This window comes from Taeniopygia guttata, chromosome 10 (assembly GCF_048771995.1).
Source record: "Taeniopygia guttata chromosome 10, bTaeGut7.mat, whole genome shotgun sequence".
Classification (NCBI taxonomy): Eukaryota; Metazoa; Chordata; class Aves; order Passeriformes; family Estrildidae; genus Taeniopygia; species Taeniopygia guttata.
The window spans coordinates 12,294,029-12,302,451 of NC_133035.1; the positions used below are offsets into that span (position 1 = coordinate 12,294,029).

General features: G+C 40.7%; 1 long non-coding RNA gene across 1 annotated transcript; it reads left to right on the forward strand.

The window, feature by feature from the left end:
• The first annotated feature begins 94 nt into the window (after window positions 1–94).
• On the forward strand, window positions 95–8,225 carry LOC140684818 (uncharacterized). Its single transcript, XR_012057624.1, has 3 exons — window positions 95–314; window positions 666–710; window positions 1,512–8,225. It is a non-coding gene; the product is annotated as an uncharacterized lncRNA (long non-coding RNA).
• Window positions 8,226–8,423: the final 198 nt, after the last annotated feature.

An 8,423-nucleotide genomic window follows, 5' to 3' on the forward strand; every position in this document is an offset into this window, starting at 1 on the left:
AAAGCAAGCAGAGAATAGTAAATGCACTTGGTTTCTAATTCAGTTCCTTCTCTCTTTCTCCTTCTTTTCCCTTTATGTATCTACCAAAGGAGAAGTCCCCAGGGACATTTGGGATGTAAATGCAGCCGTGTCTGGAGCTCTGGACAAGAGGTGCTATGAAGAAGTTCTCCTCCTTCAGTGGCAGAACAGGGAGCTCGGAGCTGCTGGTCAGTTCTCTGGTCCAGAGAGCAGCACGATCCTGTTGGCTGAGCACGTTCTTTGCCCAGCAAAGACACCGGGTAAAGTGGATTATCTGTGTGGCTCCAGGTGCTGAGGTAAACCCCAACCTCTAAGCCTGTGGTTTCATGAGGCAAAGTGAGCTGATCTAGTCAGTTTAGCACTGCTGAAAGGGTAATCTTGTTTCTTTGCTCCTAGCTAACACACCCAGCACTTTCTGTGTTACCTAGCCTTTGAGAGAGTTCACTTTAACCTGTTCATCCTGCAGGAAAAGGGCAGGGTTTTCTTAAGTTAATAAACTGAATTGATTCACAAAAATAGGTGATTAGTGTCATGCTTTGGGCAAGTAGCAAGGGTGAGAGCATAACAAAGAAGGGAGGAATGACATAAAAGAGAATGGAAACAGAATCTTACCCCTTTTTTTTTTTTTGTTTGTTTGTTTCTCTCAGGTTCTTGTGAAAACCATGAAATACAGCCCTGATTTATCTGAGAAGGTAAATAGAAGCATTTATTTAGGTAACTGGAAAAGGCTTCATTGTTAAAAGCAAAGCAGTAGGTAGTGGAAGAGCATGGAGAGATGTTTGTGTTGGTATGTGTGCTTCTTGTTTGCCCTATTTATAGTAAACATTCTTTTTAAATACATGCCGAGTTAATTAGGTAAGGATTTTTCTTGAACTAAATGGCATTTTTGTGTGTCACATCATATCTTTGAAACACTGACTTCTACACTGAAGGATCAGAAGACTGGAATAGAAAAAGAGAAGACTGTGTGCACACATCCTTCTTGACAAGGGAAGGCAAAGGCATCTCTGAATTAGGTCTGATTTGTCTGATTTCCTTGTGCATGTCTTCTTTTTCCATCTGGAAATTTCTTTCCTGGAGGAATTTGAGTCATTTCTACGTTTGTCCAGAATTTATGGATGTTCAGTAGCTTAGGCAGAGACACTGTGCAGTTTGGAGATTCCAGATATGTTCATGTTTCATTTTCAGAACAGACACAGAATGCATTTGCAATAAGTCAGTTGTTTTTTGGGCAGTAGCACAGAAGCCTCCTGTGGATCTAATATGAGTAGTCTCGATAATTCCAACATGAACTAGAAGCACTGAAGTATTTTGTAATAAGCATGTAGTTTTCACTGTCTGTGAAATCTTGCAAAGTATGGCAGCCAAGCCCTACTGTAGGGAATTGTGGGGCTGTAACATGCAGGAGCAGAAAAGAAAGGAAACAAAAGTGTAATATCAGTATGTGCAGTGATCTTGGCTGAAACACAAAACATGTTGCCTTTTGTAAATAGAAATTGCCAGGGCTATACTGAAGGCTGTGAACATAAATTCAGAGAATGTAACTTTTCTTGGAGGGTAAGATCTTTTTTTCTGATTTTCTACTAATTTTGCCCAATGGGATGTCCTCTCTGTTCAGCAGGTACACTGCATTCTCAAGCACTGACATGCAGTTCAGTGAGCTTAAACCCTGGGGAACAATATTCCTTCAAGTTTTGGCTGCAAGGTTTTTGTTCCAAAGCACTTCAAACATCCTTCCCCCAGGACCCACCCTGACTTACTGTTGGAGGTGGTACACAATCAGTAGCAGTCTCCTTCAGTCAGATGGGTGTGCTAATAAGCTAAAGACAACAGGCAAAGGAAATACTATTCAGAGGTCCTCAGGTCCCAAGGGCTATGACTCAGATTTGGGACAGGGTGCGAGGAATTGCTTTATTTGGTATCTGTTGCCTTCTCCAGCGCCGTGTCATTGTTAAAAGTGAAAGACTCACGCACCCAACTCTTCTCTCCTTGTTTGTAAGGGCGAGGTATGTGGATAATACTGCTGTTAAACAAACAGAAGCATACAAGGTTTTCCATGTTCTAGGTGTAACTTGGCTGAGGAACTGAGGCTGAGGAATCCAGAGTTAGGACTGCTGTTGCAGACATAATTAACTCCAGCACCATTACGTGTACTGCAGCTATGCAGCTCCATGTGGGCCATCACTGCCTACCCAGTTCCACGTAACAGGCTCTGGATACTTATTCAAGTGTGTCTGATTTAGCATGGGACTATGTAAATGCCTCACAACATCTGAAAAATTTCTAAGAATGTGGTGTTCACAAGATAAGAAAGTACAAGTGGGTACTTTCAATACACATTGCAGTGTAATGTGGCATGAGAGGAATAATCATAGTAAATTATAATTATAATCCTCTGACCTGTCATTGATTTACAGAAATGTCGTGGCTGTAGTTTCAGAATGCTTGGCAGAGAATTCTGAGCATTCCAAAACCGTTCCTTCAATCAGATTTCACATGCTTTAAGATTTAGGTTATTTAAAAAACTTTTTTATTTGATTCATGCTTGGGTTAATTTTATAATGAAGGAGACAAGAGCTCATTAACAAAAACCTGATGACTTTATACTCTGTGATTTTGCAGCTAGTGCCTGTTATTTGAGGTAAATCACTTATATGAATGCACTAATATCCACTATTGAGCTTGTTGCCCACAGCAGGTTTTGGTACTAAATAAATTTTAGCTTTCCTCTGACTGCAGTCAGGACTGAGGTTTGCTCATGTCAGCAAACACATGTGTTGCTGTACTGCTGGTGATTGTGAGGAGTTACTGAACAAACTCAAGGCAGAGACTGTACATGCAGTTTCTTATATTGCTGTCATGCCCTAATGACCAAAACTAGGAATGCTGCATTTAAACCAAGTCTAACAGCAAGGATTAACTGGGCCAAGCACTGATTTGAACTTGTCCATGAATGTTGCTGAAATATACAAGTAGGAAGAGGTAAATATTGAATGTGGGGGACATCCTGATCCTTTTATGTGAGCTTACTAGTAGGGAGAGGGAGAAGTTACTTTTACATTTCATGAATGCCTGAGGCTCTGAGCATGCTCTGTCAAGCAGGATACAGAGCAGACTGCAGCTCTGTTCTGTGTCTGTTAAGGAAATGAGCCCCACCTCTGCTAAAATGGGCAAAACATCCTTGGTAAACAGAGCATTGGGCAGAGCTTACACAATTAGCAATTACTCCATGAAACCCAGGCTGGCCACTGCCCAACTTCAACTGAACTTTTATCCTCCTACAACATTGTGTTTAGAAACTATTTTTAAACAGTAATGCTCTCTAACAACACCCATCCTAGAGGACATCAACTGCTCTGTCATCTCAGCTCCTGTGGAACAGAAGATGCCACCTCTAACAGAAATTATGAAAAGCCAGTGACCAGTACTTCATGTCTTACACATCTTCATTAATGAAAAGGAAACAAATGACTCCCACAATGCTGTATTGTTACACTCAGTCGTGCAAAAAGGCTTCTTTAGAGTCACTGTGACAGCATGTTCTTCATGACAGAAAGTGATATGTTGGAAAGCCAGCAGTCAGGGGACCTGAAATCATCTCTGCCCTTGGTTTGGATTCAAACTGTGTGCCAGAGACAAGGAGTATTCTGCTTACTCCAGGTTATGCAAGCAAGATTACGCCTTAGTTACCTTTCAACAATCAATGTCATTTAGTAATTTTACCAAAAAAAATTGAATCTCTAGTCATGTGGTACTTCCAATAATGTCTTAGAGCACCTCCTGGAAAGTGTTGGCAAAACAGCCACTGCTCTGTGACAATTTTTGAGTTCAAATAGATGGGTACTTGCCCAGAATTACTTGAAACAGTATTAGCCACTGATGTTTTCCCAGATTAAGTATCTCCTTCCTTTCCTACCAACATATTCAGCTCTCCACAGCCCGCAGCTTCTCAGCACTATTAACTTGCTGGTAACACTCTAAGCATAGTTATATTGCAGCCAAGATCTCTTTTTGAAAATAGGATTGAAAGCAGCACATGCAAAGAGGAAGTGGTGTGAAAACAGGAGGACAGAATTTACTTTTGTTTCATAATCCAATTGCTTTGGATACACTGAATCAATGGGGCTATTCCAGCTCTGAGAATAAGGCCTGCTCATGTGACTACGTGCTTGGAATCACAAACTCTGCCAATTCATGCTGGCATAACTAAAGAGATTCCTGCCTGCAGCTCTCTGCCTGTTCTCCTAGATGCTGTCAGGCCAGTGGGAGGGGTGCTGGCTGGGCAGTGTTCTTGCCCTGAGACACCCAGTCTGGGGTAGCAGAACAAGCAGCCATAAAATTCAGTTTTTACTGTCCTGTGAGCAGCAGTTGATGAAGGCTCCAATTCACAGTCCTTTATGGATTTTGACTTCAGCAGCTGAAAAGGTCACTATCCTGCTAGCACTCATTACTCCAGCAAAAATTGTAATAGGAGCCTCCAAATTAATCACAGGGGGTTAAACCCTGTTCTTCAGATCTGTCACCAGTATGGGTCTGTCAAAATCATTGCTTGCATCCAAGGTCAGTGAAGTCAACTAGCCAATGTGTATTTATATGCATGTACACATATGCTTTTAAATACACTTCTGCCTGTTAACTACAATCTCCTGGTGAGCATTTGATTCCTCTATGGTTCTAAAATGAAGCTGGTTTTGTCAGCAGTTTGTCAAATCCTATACTGTGAGATTTTTCCCACCAAGAGGAGTAGTAGCAGAGCAGCACTGTGGGAAAAGTGATTTATTGTGCACATGTTATAAGGGAAGTTGCTCTGAAGAATATTTATGATTTAAATGAGATCATCTGGGGTTTTTTCTCAAGAAAGGAGTAAGAAAAATTTAAATGGATGCAGCTCTGTGTTGGTGTGAGCAGTGGCCATGATTTTTTTGTGGGAATATATGAAAAAAACTCAAAACTCTTGCTCTGATTTTGAAAAATAATGTAAGAGTTATTTTGGGAGTATAGCCTCCAAATTCCTACCCTTTGGGTGTAAAGCAGGCAAATGTCTGGATTTTCGGAATAAAAAATGCTGCCAGTAGATAAATGTTTGGAATTATTTTGACTGCAGCCAGCAAATATATCTCATCACTATGGTTGCAAAAACAAACACCCACCAAAGAACTGTATCTGACACAGGGAAAATAATTAAAGGAAATGGAACAATTTGCAGCTTGTATTAAATTCTTTGCATTCCCTCACACAAATCAGTAGTTAGGGGGGTGAACTGTGACCTTGATGTAAATATTCTGTTTGAGTTATTGCCATTCTGACAGTAGCAAATAGGGCAAATACTACTTAAAAATAGAATGGAACTTGAGATGTAGCCTCCTACTCTGAACCATTTTCCATCCCACATTTTTGATAATCGATGTGAATTCAAGAGCATAGTTTTTCTTTTGACTCCAAACTGAAAATAATTTGGTTTTTTACCTCTGGTTTGGATGTAGTTAAAGACAACAGAACTTCCCAGAAGCACCTTACTGTTAGGAGTACTGCCAGCTCAAGTTCAATGGGATCAGTCCATAGTTAAGCAAGCAATGCAGTTCTGGATCACTAACAAAATAACTTCCTATAAAATATATTAATGTGTTTTAAACCCTAAGTATTTTAATAAAAAAAAAAAAAAAACAACAAACATAAAAGGAAGAAAACAAAGGATTGTATATCCATGGTTGGATAGCCATAAAGGAATGTAAAATTCATTCTAGATTTTGGTACTTGAGGCACAGCTCACATTGGAATGGCTGATGCCCTTCCACATTGATGTGTTGTGCAGCTGCCAAACTATCAGCATTTAGAACCAGCCTGAACATGAAATTTATGCTGTGTTTTTATGAGCAGGGTTGGTTGTAAGCAGCCATGAAGCATTATCTCTTCCAGGACCTAAGGTGACACTTTTTAGTAGGGCATTCTTGGAGAGAGGAAGAGCCAGAGGAAGACACTGCAGCTATCCCAGAACAAGGTACCAGTTTTCATCAATCCAAGGCCTAAGATATAGATGATTCCCCTTCCCCTAACAAACAGCCAAACAAATAAACCCACCACCAAACCCATCCCTGGGGGTAAGAACCTTAGTCCCACAATGTCCTATTTATAGTTTTCTGCTAAGCCTGACCTGGAGGATCATTGCTCGCTTTGCCATGAGTGATTCTATCAAGACAAGCTATGCCAGCGGCTCTAATGGCTGGGCTTTGGGTTAGCCTTAGGGTTAGGTTTAGGATTAGCGTTAGGCTCTAGAGAGTCAAATATCCTGAAGGTCCAGGAACACTGGGGCTGAAAAAGGCATGCCAAGTTGATCCCAGCAGGGCATCAGCATTGCTGCTCCTACATCTTTCTAATCTGAACCAGCCATGGCATTTGGTCTGAGTTTGGGGTAGGGCTAAGTTTACATTGAGGGTTAGACTTAAGTTATGGGTTTAGAGAATCAATCATCCTACAGGTCCAGGAACATTGTGGCTGGAAAAGACATGTCAAAATGGTCCTTGCAGGGTCCCAACATTGCTGCTCCTACATCTTTCTCATCTGGACCACCAATGGTATTGGGTCAGGGTTAGGGGGTAGTTTACAGCAGTGTTCATGGTAGTGGTCAGGGTTGTGGTTATGTTAATCGGTAGGAGTAGTGTTTAGTTTGGAGTTTAGGGGTCTGGTTAGGGCAGTGTTTAGGGTAGTGTTTTAGTGGCAGTTGTTAGGCCCAGTGATGTGCGTTAGGTTTAGTTTTAGGGATGAAAGAGTCAAAGACCCTACAGCACCAGGAACACTGGGGCTGGTAAAGGCATGCCAAGGTAATTCTTTCTCCTCCCATTTCTCTGGAAAGATAGTATTTCTCCTAATATTTCTGAAAGATGGTGCACATCCGTGGGACATGAATCCCATTCTCTCCTAGAATGTAATGATGAAATAATACATAGAAAACTTCAAAACACTGCATAAATTCTTCCTTCAAAAAAATGTGAATATTTCTTTGCTACAGCCCATCATTTTTTGGAGAAAATGAATCAGCAAAGCTTACAGACATGTGCATCCATATCAGTAAAATAGTTAACCCTAGTAAATTCCTCCTAATATGCTTATTATTTCAGATTATCCCATACAAAGAGAAACACTCTCTCACAGATAGCCCAAACAGAGCTTACCGTGAAACCACAGGATATCTGCATACTTACAAAGGTACTGTAGAGTTATGTAACATCATGATTCACTTCCAAAATCTTTTGACATCACCTTATTTAAAGTAAACTTCCATTTTTAAATTGCAGTTTATGGATACCCGCAAACCTTACAGCAAGCAATTCCAAGCTAGGAAAGGAGAGAGGATGTTCTACATTACATCTTTTTACGTTTTTGCACTGGAAAATATACTGAAATTAAGAATTTTGAATTAGTTTATGAAACTTACCTATAAATTTTAGAAAAGTAAGCCATCAATCCATTCCCCTCCCCCCTCCCCAGACAGCAGTAGGGTGACATCATATAAAGGGAATGAACACAGTGCTGAAAGTGTCCTGCTGGTTTGTATTAGCCTCCCTGATCAGGCACATCCTGTGTAGCACCAGTTCAGCTTTACCAGCTTGAAAATAGACAGATAGTCTATGTGAACAAAGAGTGAACCAAGAGTTCACTGTGTAGAGAAGTTCCCAGCACCCAGCAAATAGAGAGCAAAGCTGTTGGGAATTTTTCAAAGGTGAATGCACAGTCATTCCTCTTCAGACACAGCACACTTTCTGTACAAACTGAACATGTCCTCCTTTTTCAAAATACTAATGCAGGAATGAGCAGGGTGAGAGATAAAAGAGGTTAAAATTATTATAAGTAGTCTAAGTGACACCCTTCATCCTGTCAGATGTCAAAATGCTTTCTAAAACAGATGGAGCAACTAACCAGGAAACTAAGGAGAAAGTGGGTCTATGGGCAAGGAAGGGAAGAATAAATCCTGTTTAGAACAAATGGGGTACCATGTTCAGGCCTGATAGCAGAGACTGCTCGCAAAGTTTGGTTTTGTGGGACTTTGATGAGGGTTTTCTGTGGCTCCCGTTACACATGTAAACAGCAAACCTATGTATATCTTATTAATAGCTGTGAAAACTTCATTCTGTGAGGATGGATTTGGGAACCTCTGTGCTGAGAAGGGAGGGTGGGGTGGCATTTCTTCCCTTGATACAAATTCGGACTCTGCCACTTAATAACAGTTGTGTGTGTAACTGTGGAGCTGTCAAAAATGAAATGAAAGGCAACTTAAATATTTTTCCTTCCTGAGTCCAACACCTATACAATCCCTTTTCATTCTGTGTCTGTGTGCTAAATTTGTGTATGCTCCATAGTAGCTAACTTATTTTTAAATGCTGGACAACCCAAATAAATTTTTCCCTTAT